This window comes from Phalacrocorax aristotelis, chromosome 17 (genome assembly GCF_949628215.1).
Source record: "Phalacrocorax aristotelis chromosome 17, bGulAri2.1, whole genome shotgun sequence".
Taxonomy (NCBI): Eukaryota; Metazoa; Chordata; class Aves; order Suliformes; family Phalacrocoracidae; genus Phalacrocorax; species Phalacrocorax aristotelis.
Window position 1 is genome coordinate 9,629,725 of NC_134292.1, and position 17,927 is coordinate 9,647,651.

The following is a 17,927-nucleotide window of genomic DNA, read 5'->3' on the forward strand; positions in this document are numbered from 1 at the left end:
GCTATTCTGGGGGGGTTGTTGTCCTTCTGTTTTACATTAAAGCTCTGCTCGTCCATAAAGAGTTAATGAATAGATGTCTTAATAAATGGCCAGTCGATGACGATGGATTGTTCAGCCCTCCAGTCGATAACTCGCTGACAATGTCCTTATGACCATCTGCAGCAAAAACTCCTCATGTCTGCAATATGCTTATAACGGCTATTAATTATTTATTGGTCTTTTAGAAAATGTTTGCAAGTGGGCCCCAGAATAAAAAGCTGCTGGCTCCTCTTTCCACCTCCCTTCTCCCACTATCCCTCTGCCATGCATGTACCCAGGAGGGGCTGCAGCTTCATCCCCTGCCAAGCCCGGGGGCCAGCCGGGGTCGGGGCGGGAGGACAGAGCCTTGAACAAGCACATGGCTCCTCTCCTTCATTTTTAAAAGCTATCATCTGTTTCCTGAGCCGGTGGAAATTGGCTCCAAGCGAGTGAGATGTGCAACCCCAAATCTGCAGCGCTGTGAAGGCTTGAGCGACACGGCTGCCGGCACCGGGGGATGAGCAGGGAAGACAGGCATCGAGGCAGCACGCAGACAGGGATAAACTTAGCAGCAGCCCTTGCCAGACTGTCATATTCACATGAACACGAAGAGGCCAAGGACTAAGCACGCTGGGATGCCCAAGTTGCTTTTTAAAAAGAGCCAGAACGCACCGCGGCTGCGGCGGGGAGGTGCCAGACTGGGCTCGGTTCAAGGTGCAGCCTCTGAAAAGAAACTGAATTATGCATCACGGCCCAGCCTGGAGATCATTGATGATAAATAATGCTAAGCAGGAGCTTGCTGCATCCTTCAGCTACAGCCTGCCCCTACGCTGTCTTTTTATTTTTATGAGAGTACTACGGATTATGGAGTACGGTTTGATATGGAAGGAAGTAGGTTTTGCAATTGTTTTTTAGGCTGGAAGATTTGCTTCCTTTTGCAATGTTCGTGGGAGCTGTTCTTTGCCTGCATCCTTCAATCATTGCTCCGAGCTGTGGGTCGAAGCGCACCCCAGAGAATTCAAACACAAATGTCAGGCAGAGCAGGGAATTCCCTGGGACATCCACATTGTTCAAACAAATGAATTTTGTATTATTTCAATGGGAAAAGAGCATCGAGCTACACTCCCTTCTGCCTCTCCCCTACATTTCCATCCCACAGTGTGTGGGGTACTCAGCCCTGGCCAGGCAGCCCCAGGGGGGAGGTGGTGGGGTGCTCAGCACCTCCTGGGTCCCGGTCTCCCCAGGAGCTGGTGGGTGCTTTGCTGTGGGTGCCAGCTGTGATAGTTGTACCCCTGTGGCTCCTGACGCCGGGTCTTTCTCCTCCTGCAGAAAAGGGCTCCAAGAGACCATGCCCATGAGAACAGGAAAACATGTTCTGCTGATGCCCACGGGACCAGCCAGGATCAGTCCCGAAGCACCGGGTCCTTCCTGGGCACAGCTGCTGCAAGGGCCCATCTCCCGAAAAAACACAGGTCATAGAACTGCATTGCTGACATGGTGGGTGCAAGGGAGCCCCTGGGGTGCAAGGGACCCCGTGGGCAGGCGAGACCCCCAAAACATGCACCCGCTGCCCCACAGCCCTGTGCTACCGACAAAGCTCTTGCCAAATAATTTTTAAAACCACTCCACCTTCAGTTGCCATGACCCGTCTCATCACCGCCATGCCTCTGATCATCTCTTCCATCCCTTTTCAAGCCAGGAGTCCATTTTGGCCACAGGCTCTCTCAGACTTAGTGTGAGGGTGCTGCCGTCCCCACTCCACCAAGCATGCTCAGCCTAATAACTGGGGCTGGCACCCGGTCGCGGCTGAGTTGCATGGCTTTACAGAGCAAAAGGGCTTATATCCTCCCCTCCAAATATTTTTTCCCTAAATGCAATATATACAAAGGCTCTCTGCATCTCCACTCCATGCTAGGCTGCTTTTAAAGCCTCTGCTTGCTCTACAGGTCAATTTTGCTCAAGCTAAAACCAGAATTAAGGTCAGCAAGCTGGGCAGCTGCTGAGGCTGGAGCACAGCAAAGGCACTGCCCCATAGCAGGGTGGGATGGGATAAGATGGGGATGGGATAGGATGGGGATGGGATGGGGTTTGGGAGAAGCTCCCATCCCCGCTACAGCTGGGCTTGCTGTTAATCCCTGACGTGTTTATTTTCCCCACACATCTGACTCTTGGCTGCTCTCCTTTTCTGCTTCCTTTGCACTAGAAAAGCACAGGATGCGTGCTGGCAGGGTAGGACAGCAGTTAAGGCTGAAGATTTCTGTTGCTGTGCTTTAATTAAAAAAAAAAAAAGGTCATTAATAGAGCTTGCCTATAAATGGTGACAAACTGTCACCATTGCCACCACAAATTGTCCCCGGTTGCAGATGGGACCCATTACAAACATACCCACAGGAGAATTTTGTCTGTGCTCTATTTTTCAGACGTGGAGCGTAGGAGGAGCTGTAGGGCTGGGCATCTTCCACGGGGGAGATGCTGGTACACACCCCCGCCCCTCAGTTCACCTGTTTATTGAACAGAGGTACGGACACGTAACCACTTTTGTGCTTTGGAAGCTGTGAAAGGTACCTGCAAAGGGGTTAAATAACATCATTATAATTAATCACACCTATTGACCACTTGCAAATAAAGGGACAGATGGTGCCACCGTGCCCAGCCTCTGGCAATGACTCAGAAGCTGTGCACGAGCCCAAACCAGGTGATTAAAATTCTGTATTTTCCTAAAAGCCCATTGCCATTTCTGAAAAACAGATATGTAAATACAGCCTTTTCCTGGACAAGGATTTATTATACCTTCAGCATGTTGACAAGGGATGATGGACAATAAGAGTGATGGGGCTGTTTGCCGTGCTCTCGCCGCACCTCTGCCAGGCAGCCGCATCAAGAAAAGCACAAAGGAAGGAACAGGGCAGAGCTTAAAGTGGGTGTAATTTATCTGCCAAGGATAGCACTTAGAGAAAGCCCGTGGGCTACAGCCACAGGGTCAGGAACTGCTTCTATCTACCGGTTTCAAAACAAGTGGGGTCTGGCAGGAGCATCTGAAATAACTGGCTGTGTCTCCTCCAGGGGACAGGGTAAATGGACATGATGGGGCCGTGGCAGAGGAGCGCCTGGCCAGTACTGCACCCTCCCTCCTGTCTGCTCTCCTCTCCATCGCTCGCTTACGTGGGGAATTATGTGCTCATCGTGGCGGTAATTGGGGACATAATGGCCATGCCAGAAAGGAGCATATCATGGGTAAACTGCCATCTGGCAGCACGTTAGGCAGGGCAGGCGCGGCTATCGCTGCGTGGCTGTGCTTGCACGCCCGCGCTCTCGCCTGCCCTGCACGCCTCCGTGGTTCCAAGGTCACCAAATCGCATGTACCCGAAGCTCCTGCAGGTTCAGCAAGCCCAGAGGCCACGGTGACAGCAAGAGTATGGCACGGGGGGGCTGTTCGTGAGGCTGTGGATGAGGTTTAGGCCTCGGTGATGAATGGGTGGGGTAGGGGGAGCATCTCTCGTCTTCCAGCGGGTTGACTCTGAATTGCTCCGCTCCCTTTTATTCACCATCCCAGAAAACCAGAGGAACCCTGCGGGCTCCTTTCCATAAATCTAAATAAATTCATCCACAGCACTGGGCAGGAGAGTTTTGCACCCAGGAAGCTGAAGCAAAGGAAGCATTACAGGCTGCATTTTTCCACCCGTGCTGAAAACCTGTTGTCCCTATTGATGTCAGTGGGAATTCTGAGCCTGCACCAGCTCTGAGCATTTAATCATACGTGACCTCTCTGAAGAAACACAGCAAATTAGCGGCAGAGTTAAAAGCAGAGCCCGGGAATCCTGATCCCTACCTCCTTCATTTAATCACAAGCCGAAGCTTGCTCTTGATGGAAAGCAAACAGATGAGAACTGGAACAGAGCCTTGCCGTGAATTGCAAATGTTCTGACTGTTGCTCAGATTTGAGATGTTAATCCCAGTTTCTCCTGGTTTCTGCTCTTAACTCATTTCTACTTCTCAGCCTGCAAAGGGATTGTGCAGTATGTGGCTTTGCAAGAGTCTCTGAGCCCACGCTGCCTGGGTTTTGCCCGCTCGCACTCAGTATGGAGGGGCGAGTGATGTTTGAGGGGCCCAGACTCAGCCATCTCCTCCATCGACGTGTGAGGTATGTTCCACTTGACCACTACATGGTGCTTGCTGGGACTGGGGGATCTGTATCCCTACAAATTTAAAAAGCAGCTTAACCTGCATCTGCCATAAATGATGCCAGAGGTGCTGGTCCTGCCCAGGGGCAGAGGAGGGTATGCTGCCCGTGACCCTGTAATATCCCTGCACCCATAAAACCAGCTTCATAAGCCAGAATTAATCTGGGACATCACATGGTGTCACAATCCTTGCATTGCTCTTACCTCTTTTGTTATTTTTAAGAAAGTTCCCAACAGCCCAGGGATCACCAGGTGGTTTGGCTCTGGGATAACTCACAAAACCAACTGACCCTCCCAGGATGACTCCGCCGTCCTGATGTTACAAAACATGAGACATAACACGTTTTTCCCGGAGGAACCTGCCGCGGTCAGTTAGATCTGGGGTTAAGGAGGCTGAGGCTGCACGACGCGAGCGAAATCTTCCTTTAGAAGATGCATTACTAACGTAGTTTGTCTCGAATAGGCTCTTTGCTTTTCTGTGCATTTCTGCACTAGAGAGTGGGGAATTGACTCAGTTTCAACTGCTTTAATTAAACTGAGTTAAAATCCATCAGAGCAAACTTTCCTGCTATGCCTACACGAAATCTGCTAAATGAAAAAACCAAAATACAATGGCTATTACTTTCTGTCAAGTTCTACAGGATTTTCTTTTTTTGAGAGACTGAACAGCTCGTTCTGCACTAGTTAAATTCCAGCTTCCATTTCTAAGCTTTTTATTTCAAATGGATATATCTTTGTTAAACAAGCCGAGCTGAAATCCTGCCTTCTCCATCCATCCTCTTAAGGCGCTTGATTGATGCAACCGCTCCGACACAACCCAGAGAGCGAGACGGAGGGTGATGGGAGCAGGGGCAGGTGCCTGCATCGAGGGTCCCGCTTTCACAGCAGAAAGAGGCATGGGCGTGGATCCAGAGCAGGTCATCTCGGGTTGCTCACAGCATTTAATGTGTCTTCTCCAATATGACCCTGTCAGTCACAAGTGACTTATCCACGGATGTAAAATGGGAAGCTGCTCCTGCAAAGCACTAAGGATACTTTTTCCCTTTATTTTCAATAAAGGAGGCTTGCTTATATACCCCAAGCCATATGTTGAATGCCAGCGGCACCCTGGGGCAGGCTGGGGTAGGTGTGGTGGAGGCAGCTGCCCTGGTCTCTGCCCCACTCAAGGAGCACAGGGATGTAGGATGCTGCACTCTCGTCTTAATCACCATGAAATGCTTCGGGAGCCATGCAGGGAAAGACTCCGTTTAAATGTAAGACGAGGCATTAGGATACATTTGCTGCTCTTACTGTGATATGTGCCATTTCCAAAGGGTGAAAGGGCAGGTTCTTCATGCAAAGAGAAGCACATGGGATTTAAAATATGCCAACTGCTGCTGCTGTGCATCTCTTAGTATCATCTTATAGCAGCAACCTCTGCTGGGGAGATTTCCAGGAGGATTAAACTGAAAAACCCTTTTCCAGCATCTGCTGCTTAAAGAGAGAGGGTTGCTATGGAAACCGCATCTGGTCTATTCACATGAGTTTTATAAGGAAAGAAACAAATAAAAAATAAAGCAAAAACAACACACACGTTGCACAGAAGAGAGGTGACTCTGTCTGCTTTCATCAAAGAGAGAATAAGAGTAATAACGAATAACGCAGCCTGGCTGTTTGTTTATGTACGCGTTTACCACCCAGCCTTCCCGGATCTCCTCCAAAGGCAGGGCTGGGACACGGGCAGGCGGGCGTTAGTTTAGCAAAGGGAGGAGGTTCAAGGCGATAACACGCGTGTTTGTGTGCGTGCTGTGGATGCTTGTGGGCTGCTCGCGCCGAGCGGGGAGGAAGGCAGGGCAGGAAGGCTCCCACAGCCAAGGTCTTGCAGCATCTTGCAGAGGTGTCAGCAGCCAGACTGACTCTAGGTAGTGCTGCTGTTTATTCCCTGTATTATCCAGCCCCAGACCAGCTCCCAGTCACCGCTGCCTGCAGCGGGGTCCCCCAGCTCCCAGCCATGGGGTCCCTCTCTGCCTCTGCAGCCTGAGGCAATGAAACCTGATTGCCATCGTGGCACCTCCACGTAAGGGCTGTGGGGCTTCTCTGCAGGGCTGGGGCCAGCGGAGCCGGGGGGATAATCGCTGTGATAGAGCTTTTCTTGGGAAACCGAGTGATATGGATCAGGAGGACCCCAGGGATTTCAGTGACGCTCCTAAACCACTGTGAACTCCCAAAGCAGTGGGCTGCTTTCAGCACACTTTAATGACCATTTCTTGCTTCAGCCCAGCAGGACATGGGTCTGGGCCGTTGCTCTTCCCACGCTGGGGCCAGACAGGGTTAGCAGAAATGTTGTAGGGTCAGACAAGGGACGGGTCCCTGCTGGGTGAGGCACCAGCCATTCTCCTCCTTTCATCAACCAGCTTCAGTGTGTCCTTGGGAATTGTTTCATTTTTAACTGCCTGGTGGCACTGGAGAAGTGTTGATGAATGCTCTTGGAGCTGATCTCTTTATCAGCTTGAATTGTATTGCAGGGCAGAACAGCAGATATTAGTGATGGCTCCAAGCCAGCACATTTGGACCAAAGTCTGGAGAAAGCCCATGATGGAGAAAAGCAGCCAATATGTGTGAACCTTCTGGTGATGGGGCACCAACAGCTAACCAGTTAATCGTGGCAAAGCACTGGGAAGAGGCAGAGTTTTGCCGGGGAGCTGGTGCTGGCTGGGCAGACCCGAGGTGCTCACGCAGGCCAGCGCCTTCACACCAGGGGCACCGGGGAGCCGGACCCCGAGCGCCGGCAGCCCCGCTCCTGCTAACTCTGCTTTAAGTTGGAGAAATGGTAGTACACAGAAGAACAGTAGCTTACTCAAGGACATAAAGTACATCTAGGTCAGGCGATTGATCCAAGCTTGATGCGTGCTGGCTTCACCTCGCTGAGCGCTCCTGGGGGGTTAATCCTCCTTCACACCCACGCAGGTGGTTTTAAGGCTGAGCCAGAAAGCTGTGCCATAACCCAGCGCATATTACCATTGTTTTCAGGAATACACACAATTTACCATCTGGCCTGGTACTCTCTGTGCTCTGAGCTTGATGCAAATCAACATAGCTCCACTAATTGCTGGGATGCTAAAGCTGCTCACACCAAGACACGGCCGGGCTGAGCAGGCCAGTGCCAGCTCTGCACCACGCTGGCACCACAAGCAGCACGGCTCTCCTGCAGCCTGCGAGACGCCGCAGTCCTGGTCCGTGGCTTGCCGTGCAAGATTAGCCTGCCTTGGGATGCTCGCAGAGCCTAAAATGAAAAGGTGAGAGCAACTCTGGAAAAAGGAAACGGAGCGGTGATGTAAAGAAGGAATTTAGCCCTGCAGAAAAGCTGCCCCACAAATGCCCCAGCAAGGAGAGGAGAGGGCTGGTAGTGACAGACTGGTGTTGGGCGAGTCTTCTCTGGGAGCAGATGGGCTGAAATCCTTATCAGCAGATGCAGATGGGGAGAATATGGGAGTCAGGGCAGTGCGAAAGCTGGTGCAGAGGAAGTGTTGCAGCAATTAGCACTTCAGGAACGGCAGGAACGGCAAGGCACCTCCCGGATCGGGCAGGCTGCCTGCCCGTGGCCCTCCTGCCCACCACCTGCCTCCTCCTGCGGGCACAGAGCGGGGCCGGCCCTCCGGAGATGCTGCCCAGAATAGTCACAGCCAACATCCCACAGCCCCCAGGGTCAGTCCTACCTCTCTGCTGCTCCAGCCCAACCGGGGAATTACTGTTTTGCCTGCAGCGGAGAGGCTTCACTCTAACAGTTAAAAATTACCCTGTCACTGCAAACCTGTAGAGCTGTGGTCGAGCTGCAAAAGAGTAGCCAATTTGGGAACCCAAAACAAATGTATTCCTGCGGCTGGTGATTAGGAAGAGGTTCAGATGAGATGTAAGGTGCTACGTGTGTCTACGCCGGCTCATGGCTGCAAATCCTCAAGCATCTTCCCCAGTGACCTTCCCTTCTTTATTCTGTTCTTTCATGACTGGTCAGCGATTTCTCTTCCCAGCACTTGAAACAAGAGAAGAGGAATTTCAGGACACTCTGCTGGACTCATTTATTTACCTGTTACCTTCCCCTGAGTGGAGAAAAGCACCCTTTTACCCGCTCAGACCTGCTGGGGCGAGGGCCGGCAGCAGAGCTGAAGCCACCCTGACATCCCCATGGAAATGGTGGTGGTTGTTTGCGTACCCCAGAAGGGGCATACAGGCAGTGCCTGTCATGATTGCCAAAGAAAACAGGGCTGAAGGGGTCTGCGGGGAGCTCAGGTTGTTCTGAGAACTCCCCTTGCTCCAGATTTTTCTCGGAGCTGAGCAGATCACACAGCATCAGGGCAGGGCTTGGGGCTTGCGGGGATGGCTCAGGCAGCTCCGGTTAGGGTGAATTGGAGGTGGTGCAGAGACAACTGCAACCTTCCCCACCACCTTCATCCAAGCTGTCCGTAAGGATTTCTTGTTTCCTTTCATTAGACTACTCAGGCTAATTATTTCATGTGCAACTTTACAAGCTTAAAAAAAAAACCCCAAGTCACTAAGGAGCTGGTGCTGCGCAGCATGGGCAGGGCTGGCAGGATGCAGGCAGGGAGGCAGAGGTCCGGCTTGAGCAGGAGCAGGGAGGAGGAGGCACCTGGTCCAGCTCCCAAGTGCTCGCTCGGGTTAGCAGGGTCCGGCCGCTCACCAGGCTGGCGCATATTGCCCGGCTGTGAGGCACACACCTGTGCAGCCGAGGAGGACGTCACCAGCAAGACTCGACCCAAACCCAGCCAGGGTTGTGCAGAAATGACCTGCAGAAAGAGCTATGGGCCGGCACTGAGGATGATGTCCAGCTCCGGAGAGCCACAACCAGCCCCTGGCTGTACCCTGCTGCCAGCTGGCTTTAAAATGTCCACCCTCCTCTTCCCCTCTTTTTATTATTCCTTGTCCATCAGCACTGGCATTAAATCCTTTAGGAGTTTTCCACAGATCCCCTCAAAGGATGAAGCAAAGCAAGTGAGCCGCTTTCGCGCTGCCCCAGTGTTTGCCCAGCCCTGATTTACAGCCCTTCCCAGAGAGCACATGTCGTATATTAGGACCAAGCTCATGCTGCTCACCACGGCAGTATTTCTCCCTCTTCCCTGAACCATGGCCTATTTTGGAGCTAATAAATCCCCCCAGCAGCCTGCCAGACTCCTCCTGTGCAAGCCCAAAGAGGGGGAAAGGGAGGGGAGAAAAAAAAAACGGGAAAAAAACCAAACCTGGCATCGCCATGGCAACCTGCTTTTTCCTGGTGCTGCAAAACCGTAAAGTTCCCACTCCCCATTTATCAGTTGCTTTCAGTCAGGCAGTGATGACAGTCGGCATCACTGGGTGTTACGAGTGTTGGATGCTCATGGAGAGAGACTGTGCTTCAAAGTAAGATGCAAGTTTAATGCTTCCTCCCTTGGGCCACCCGGAGCTGCAGGTCCCTCCACGGGCTGCTCTCCAGCGGTGGCTGTGTGGTTCTGGGAAGCAGGACAGTCCCCGGGGCAGGGAACGGCTGTTGCCTTGCCAAGCCCAGGTGGGCTCTGCAGGGGCGCAGCCCCACTTGGCCGGAGGCACAGCCCTCCCCAGCGGGTGCTGGTGCAAATCAGCGCTGCACGTCTGCTTGCTGCCTCGCTCACCCTTCCCTTGCTGGTTATTAACCCAGCTCTTGTTCAAGGAAAGACCCTCTGTAGCTCTAAACAAGACATGGACTGCTTATTAACCCCCGCAGCGTGCACAGTCCCAGAGCTGGGGGTGCCGGGATGCACACGAGCCCCCGTGGAGCCGGCACCCAGAGAGCAAGCATGCCACAGCAAAACCCTCCATGCCCAACACAACAGGGACTTCCAAGGCTGGTGCAAGCCATTGGAAGCCGAGTGGCGAGGAGGGAGGAGTTGTCCCACCGCTTGTCCCAGTGCCCTTAAGCTCCAGCGCGTGGGGGTGGCAGCAGCCTCTGCAGGCAGGCAGCAGTGGCAGGGACGGGCTGCTCCAGCAGATGCTCAAAAGGGCATGCCAGCTTTCATTATGCCTCATTTATAGCTAATTACCAGCCCCTCTGTGCAGAGAAAAGCTGCCAGAAGTGTAAGGGAGGCGGCTGTGTCTCCTGGCACAGCAGCAGCATGGCTGCGGAGCATCCCAGGGTGGGAGCAGGAGTTGGGCTGGGAAGCCCCACTTGTCCTAACGGGTCCCAGAGGATGCTGTGGTGAACCCCAGAGGCGCTTCTCCCCCACCTCATACAGACCCTCACCCAGGGTCACCCATTTGGGCACTGCCACCGTATTGACTACTCTTTATCACAGGAGATGGTGCTCTGGAAGGGTGGCAGATGGGCCCGTGCTGAAAGAAAATTGCTTTTGCTTCACAGCTCAGGCAGCCATGTTTTATTTATTTATTTCATACCTCCGTATTTACAAACCCATTTCCTCGCTCTGCAAGCAGAAAGGCAAGTGAGCGCAGCCGCTCCCGTCACCAGATGGGCACCACCGCTGCGCCCTGGCCCGCTGGCATGCCCGCAGACAGCTGCCCGAAGCGGCTGCCACGCCGAGCCCCCTGAATTCAGAGTGTGAATAAAGCTGGATCCCAACACTCATTTAGGCAAATGAGATGCAAGGCATCCCTTGCTCCTCCAGCAGCCCTGGTGAGCGTGGCAGGGGGCTGGTTTTCCTGCAGGTTTGATTAGCTCTCTTGGGCAGGGAACGCAGATGTTGCAGCCAGTTCTTGGTGCCCATCCAAGACGGGCAGCATTGAAGGCAGCAAGTGGAAGTGGAGAGCAAGTCTGGAGGCCATTCAGGAGATTATCATTATTTAATTGTTGGTTTAAGTGAGTGCAGAGCCTTGTTGCTTCCTGGCACAAGAATACGTTTTCAAACAAAGGTGCTGGAAAAAGCAAAGCGCTCCCCTGGAACGAGCTGAGTTGGCCACCCATCGGCTTGCAAGGTGGCACCGGCACAGGATGCTGGGCAGGTCTGGTGCTGGGACACGGCACCATGAAGCACCTTCCTAGGAACCAGGGATGTCCAAGGAGCCGAATCTGTCATTTCCAGTGGTGGGCTAATTAATCTGGTCAGTGCTGAGATCTGAAGAAGGTGGCAGCCCCCATCTTGTTTCACCTGAGCGTTACTGAAATAGTTATTTACTGCATGAGATGTTTGACCAGACAACTCTGCCCAGGTAAAAATGATGAAATATTTCTCTCCTTCCCAAAGCCAGGGTTTTGCTTTTCCACAGCACTACAGGACACCATTAGCTCTCAGTTCCCCTTTGCGTTAAATAGTTGAGCTGTCCTTTACCAGGCAGGAAACTGAGGCATGGACAGGACCTTCCCTCCCCCTGCAGCGAGGGCTCCGCGGAGCAGCCCCTTCCCAGCTGCCCCCCACTGTCCCCCGCAGCCGAGCCGTCCCGCACTGCTTTTGTGCAAGGCAGAGGTTCCGGCGTTCGTCCCGTCCTGCCCCTGCCCGGCGGCCCTTGCGGAGCATGCCACCTCACCTCCCCGGGGCGTTTGCTTAATGAAGATTAAAGAAGTGCTGCCACAAATATGTCACTCATAAAATAACATAAAATAATAAAAGAAATAAAGCGCTCCAGCTATCAGCCCAAGTGGAAGTCTCAATTAGCAAATATATCAATCATTGATGACATCTTAAGTAGCGTTTACAGTGAGAGCATTACAAAAATGATTTGCAATTACAGCGCTGCTGTGTCTTTGCTGGGAGCAGAACTCCCCGGGGAAGCGGCGCTGCCGCAGAGAAGCACCATCCAGGCTCCCAACCCAGTGCAAAGCCAGGGTTCACCGGGCTGGGTGGGATTTAGGGATATGGGCTCTGCAACCCCAAGAAATGCTGTTGTTGTTAGAGCTGCCAGGACACATTCATGGAGGCTGTTAAGGACGCCGTGGCACGGCTCCATCGAGGGGTAACATTTGCTCCTGCCTCGGGGTGGAAGGGGCTCAGCCAGCACATTGCTGATGGCCGTGCAGGGCTGGGGCTGGGGACAGCGGGACAGCGGGACAGCGGGAGGACACACAGCCGGGTCTCACCCAGCCTTGCTCCAGCCTCCTGCCCGGGAGAGGTTTTGGTTTGCAAAGCAACCAAGCCTCTGAAAGAGCGACGTAGACAGGTCCCATCTGCTTGTTCCTGGCCCCGGTACAGGGGGAATTAGAAGCCCCGTGGCACTGGCTGCAACGAGTGGGATAACGGTCCAACACGCCCTGCCAGCATCGCTCCGTTAGGTACCCGCCGCCTGCCCGCGCCTGCCCGCGAGCTGCCCCTCGTGTCCCCTAGCCTGGTGGCTGTGCCCAGGCCAGGGACCAGCCCACTGGGGACAGAGCCAGAGGTGTTTTACAGCTCCACTGCTAATGCCTAAGGCCCAGGATAAGAAAGGATTGGACAAAGGAGCTGGAACATGCAGTCATTTATGAATATTACTAGATTACAGGCGGCTTACAGGCTCCCAGCTGCGATGAAACCCCTCCGGGCAGCCACTGTGAGATAAAGACGAGGGCATGTGCAACAGGAGGAGTAAAGCCTCTCCCAAACCTCCTCCAGCCCTCGGATATGTTTCTACACACACAAAAACACCCTCTTTGTTTGTTTGTCTGTTTGTTTTAAAAGAATTTGTTGGATTTTGCCCAAAGCCCCAACTGCAAACATCCCATTTTGGCAATCAATTTCAGTGGTGAGAAGAATAAGAAAAGCGGCTTCTCCTTGCAGAAAGACAGAAAAATACACTTTTTTTTTTTTATTAGAAACCCCAACATCTCCCCCCCCAAAAAAAAAAATTACTGAGAAAAGATCCATTTCCTTCTGTTTTCAATCCCTCCTCTGCTCAAGCCCGCCTGCAGGCACAGGCACTTTGCTGGCGTGATTTAATCAGCTGTGTAACAGATGCAAAGGCTGAACGGGGAGCGCATGATGCAGCCAAAATGTTTCTGTGCTCGAGGTGCAACCTCAGCTCCTGGGGCTCCAGCGTCCTGGCGGGATGCTGGCTCTGCGGTGGGGCTCCCGGCTTTGCTCTGTGTCACTGCACGTTTACACGGGGCAGAGGGCAGCGAGTGCGGCAAAACTCTCCTGCAAGTCCCCCTGACGCCCTGCGTAGCGGCAGTTTTCTGAAGCAATGGAGTCTTGCTGTCAGCTGCAAAATCCCCTTTAGCTTCAGGGCTTCACCACGGGGAGGATGGAGTGATTCGAGGTTTCCCAAGGCACACTTCAGCTCTGCAGGTTTGGACACCGATAGGAGACCATGGTGCTGGTGGGACCTGCCGTCCTGAGACCCTGCTCACAGCCTGGCTCTGCCAGCAGCCTTGCAGCACTCCTCGAGCCTGCCAGGCCAAAGGCAGCTCTGCTTGCCCTGCAGCCCCCTCCCAGCTCAGCTGCTCTTCCCACCCAGCTTATATTTAGCCAGAAGTTCAGAAAGTTTATGGTAAATTTGTCCTCCGTGGTTGGTCTCGTTACAACCTTCTCCAAGGAACTGCAGTGATCAAAAGAGAGAGGAATTATTCAGAAGAGTGTAACAAGGAATAATGCGTTGGTGAGAGAAGATGGAGAGACGGGAAGTGAGAGAGGAGCAGGAATAATAATGATTATCTCTACGTGAGTAATTTGCCCAAGGGTTTGCTTTCTGTAGCAAAAGGCTGAATTGCTGATGGGGACCGAGGGAGCCCAGACGATGGGGGCAGCTTTGGGGTGTCCCACCCAGGACAGCTGAGCAGCTCTGGAAGTGTTTCTGGATGCCTCCTGCCAGGCGCTACTACCTGGCCGCTCCCAGCCCTGGCCAGAAGCTGCCTGAGGGCACCGCGGCCAGGTTTGGGCAGCCGCCGGTTATCCCCAGCGCAGTGAGGGATGCGGGTCGGAGGCCAGGGCTTGTCTCTACAGCCTCCTGGAGGGCCTGATCCTGCTCACATGCTGGGGCGGCTCGCGCGCAGGCGCCGCTCTGATCCGGCAGCGTTGCCGTGATTCCATTAACACGCAGGCACAGCCGCTAAATTACATTTAATAAATACCTAATGAGAAGATGACAGCCACTTCTGGACTCTCAGCAGTCCCTTTGGTTATTCACAAGCTCAGAAAAGTACATCTCGGCTTCAATAATTGATAGTCCACTAATGCAGAGCTCAGGGGTAGGAAGGGCCCCATTAATTACTGCTGGGCAATCGCACAGCTCAGGCACCAAATGCCACCGAGCGAGTGCTCTCAAAATGACACTAATAAATAAGGCAGCTCTGCATGCTGCAAAGCATGAGCAGGTCCTGTCTGCTCCCTCTGGAGATGGGCCGGTGGTCCAGGGGCTTGGCAGGGGGCTACAGCAAAGCGCAATTAAAATTCAGGTGTTTCAGGAAAATTAACAGCTGGCTCTGGGTTTGAAGTGATTTCCTGGAGGCAGGAGGGCTTGGGGCCAGGTGTGCTTCCTGGGTTGCCAGTCCAAAGTCATCTGCTGCTGTACATCCCTTGCTCCAGCGTGGAAATGGGACTGAGAAGGCTCTGCTATGTTTTCCTGTCTTGATTTCCTGTCTTGCAGGGCAATTATCTTTCTAGAGTGCTTTTTGAGGCTCTTGAATTATGGCCAGCAGAAGGTTGTTAGCATTGCCCCAGGGCTGCAGGGTGGGAGATGCATGGCTCCCTCCAAGCCAGGTGCAAGGTTTGGGATAAAAATGGGACTTTTGCAGAGTGGATCATCCAGTAAAGAGGAAAACAGAGGCAGAAAAAGGGGGAGCTGCTCTACAAATCCCCCAGGAGACCGAGCCTCTCATGCCTGCTTTGCTGCCCTGGCAGGCTCAGCCCACCGCCACGCTTCATACGCACAATAAAAATGGTGAAATTTCCATCTACGGTAAGGGAGGAAGAGAGATGGCCCCCAAGTCTGTAAAGAGTTATAAAGCAAACGATCAAAAAGTCATTGTAAATCCAATCACATTAAGCCCTACACTTCAGAAATGTTCAGGCATCTTCCTAAAGCCTTCTCTGAGGCAATGAATCTCAGGGTAATTTGCACAGCACCTGTCAATGAGACAATTTTCACCTTTCAATGAGGTTTTTAGGATGTTTCAGTCAATGGGATTTTCCGGGATGAAGGGGGAGGGAGGGTACAGCAGGGGCAGAGGCTCATGATGAGCCCAGGGTGAGCCAGCAGTGCCTCGGGTGAACGATGGGCTCCTGAAAAAGTCAGCAGGAGCCTGGGATGTGACGGATGTGTCCTCTCTCCCCTAGAAAAGCCTTCTTCCCCCTGCTGCCAAGAAGGGCTGCTCTCATATTTTGGTGAGAAGCAAGCAATTTTTGCAAGAAAAAACAGTGTTGCAGAAGAGGGGAGATGGGGAGGCCGTGGCAGGTCTGGAGAGGAGAGGGCTCGTGATGTCCCTGCACAGGCTGCGGGGTCCCCTGTCCCCCGGCGATGCTGGCTCGGGGGCTCCTGTGTCCCCAACGCCTCCCTGCTTTCTTCGTGTGCTCCCAACGCGCCTCCTCCTGAGGGAGGATCTGCCCAAGCAACCAGCAGGGGCCTTGGCAAAACAACCTGTGTATGAAGATGGGAAAGCACAGAGGAGCAGAGATTAAAGGAAAGTAAATAGTTCCCTGTGCGTGCCTGGGGCTGGCTCAGCAAAGGCGCTGCCTCCAGTGCCATCGAGCCCCGCGGCAGTTTGCCAGGAGCATCCCGCTGTCGGTGTGCGCTGGAGCTCTGCAAAAATCGAGCATCTCCTTTAGGTCTTACTGGGCTCAGACACTTGGTTGTCCCTTTAAAACTCCCTTAAAACTTTTTGGCTAAGGTGGCACAAACCACTCTTGCTGGGCCCCAGGCAAGGTGTCCTGGAAAAGAAGGATGTTAAATAAGCAAGCCCTGCACGTACACACAACATACACACCAAAGATGCAGGAGTTATTAATGCATATGCATAAAAATGGCATTTCATTAGGAGCCCAATAATACCTCGGCCATATGGTGTTATATTTACCATCCTCACTCAAAGCACAGCCCTTGTCAGCTCTGAAAGCTTCTAGCTAAAAAGAGGGTGGAGGTGATAATGGATTTTCAAAGAGACAATTATTTGCTGGCTCTGTTGTGCTGCATAGATCAATGGCAGATGTTTCTGCTGTATCCTGACCCATTTTTGGTCCTGAAAACGAGTGTGTGTTGGGGGGCTGCCTGGCCTGTACAGAGCTTGCAAAGTCAGTCTGGGAATCGTCTCTGCTTGCATTTGCAGCTCTGGAAGGGCCAGGACCATTTACTAATCTTAGGGTCAGCTTTTTGCCGTGGCACTCCTGGGGCTGGTCCAAACTGATGGGCTCATTCACAAGGTGACCAGAGGGGGATTCTGTCTCCCTCCAGCAACGGGGATGAGGCCTTGGCAAACGCCATCCCAGCCCTCCTGAAGTGGGAAACACTCACAGCCTGCTCCGAGCTGGCAGGTCTGTGGCTTGACCCTAACTTAGAAGAAACGCATTGGTTCACTTCACTGATTATAATTAATCCAGGCCTATTTCACATCAGTACCAAGAAAGTCTTCCCTGGCTTCACCATGGATCAACCTTTAAATAAAGGCTCTGGCTGGCTTTAAATCTCTGATTACAGTGGTTGTGGGGGAGCCGCGCTGTCCAGGGATGCCTGCGCAATGGGTATGGATCTATACACATGCACACATACCTCAGGGGCAGGGAAAGGGCCCGATCCTTTCCATGGGAGGGGAGGCAGGGGGCTAGGGTGGGCCAAAGGAGAGGTGAGGAGCTGCAGAGACCACCCCATGCAGCTCAGTCCCAGGGAGGACCAGCATCCTTCCCCAGTGCAGCCCAAAAGTCACGGTCCCTCTGCCTCAGCCAGATTTATTTCTTCTGGGGAGGTATAACTTCTTGGGCAGAGTTTTTAAATGTTGCCTGGCTGTGTCCCACTTGGATGCTCTTTAAATCTCTATCCAGCTCAGGCGTGTCACAGCACGTCTCCCCCAGCCGTAAGAGGCGAGATTTACAATAAAACCATTAGAAGGAAAAGCAGGCGAGGCGGAATCCTCTGGCCACCTTTGGCTGCTCACTGAGGAAGCACGACTCATGAATTTGACAAATCCTCCCCCAGACCATCCTCAGACCCACCTAATGCTCAGATGTGTGGCTCGTGCTCTGGCTGGAGGAAGACAGCGGCTGGGAGGCTGCTGCTCCAGGGAGCAATAACAGGACAGGGGCAATTCTGGGGCCAGGGCTGCCCCCCTGAATGAGGATGGATGGAGTGACATGGTGCACCCCGAGCTCAACACAGCTCACCCCAAGCCCTACATGGGCACCCCAGTGGGTGCATCACCCCCTCCTTCCTGCACTACCTGCACCATGGACCTGGGGCTGCAGTTTCCCGAGGCCCATGGCCAGGAGGATCACACCCCTGCCAAAGTCTGCAGCCTCCAAAGCACAGAACCCGAACAGCATGCAGTGCTCGCTGTCCGTCCCTGCAAGGTGAACCTTCAGCAGGCAGCAGTTCCCATGAACGATGCCTGGGGATCCAGGTGATAAATCCCCCTGTGGGTACTCTGGCTGCAGCACCCGGCTGGGGCACCCACGGTGCCGGGACAGTGGCTCCCAGAGGTCCCCCAGCGCCTGCAACCCTGCAGGGGCTGGGTGTCCCTGCATAACCCCCAACCCCTTGCAGGAAGCAAGGGTGAGTAATTCTTAAGCATCATACTGCGGTGCCTGGGAGATTATGATAGTTTAGGCAAGCAGATGCCTCCCTAGATCAGCTTCCTGCTAAATTAGCATTAGCTTTTTA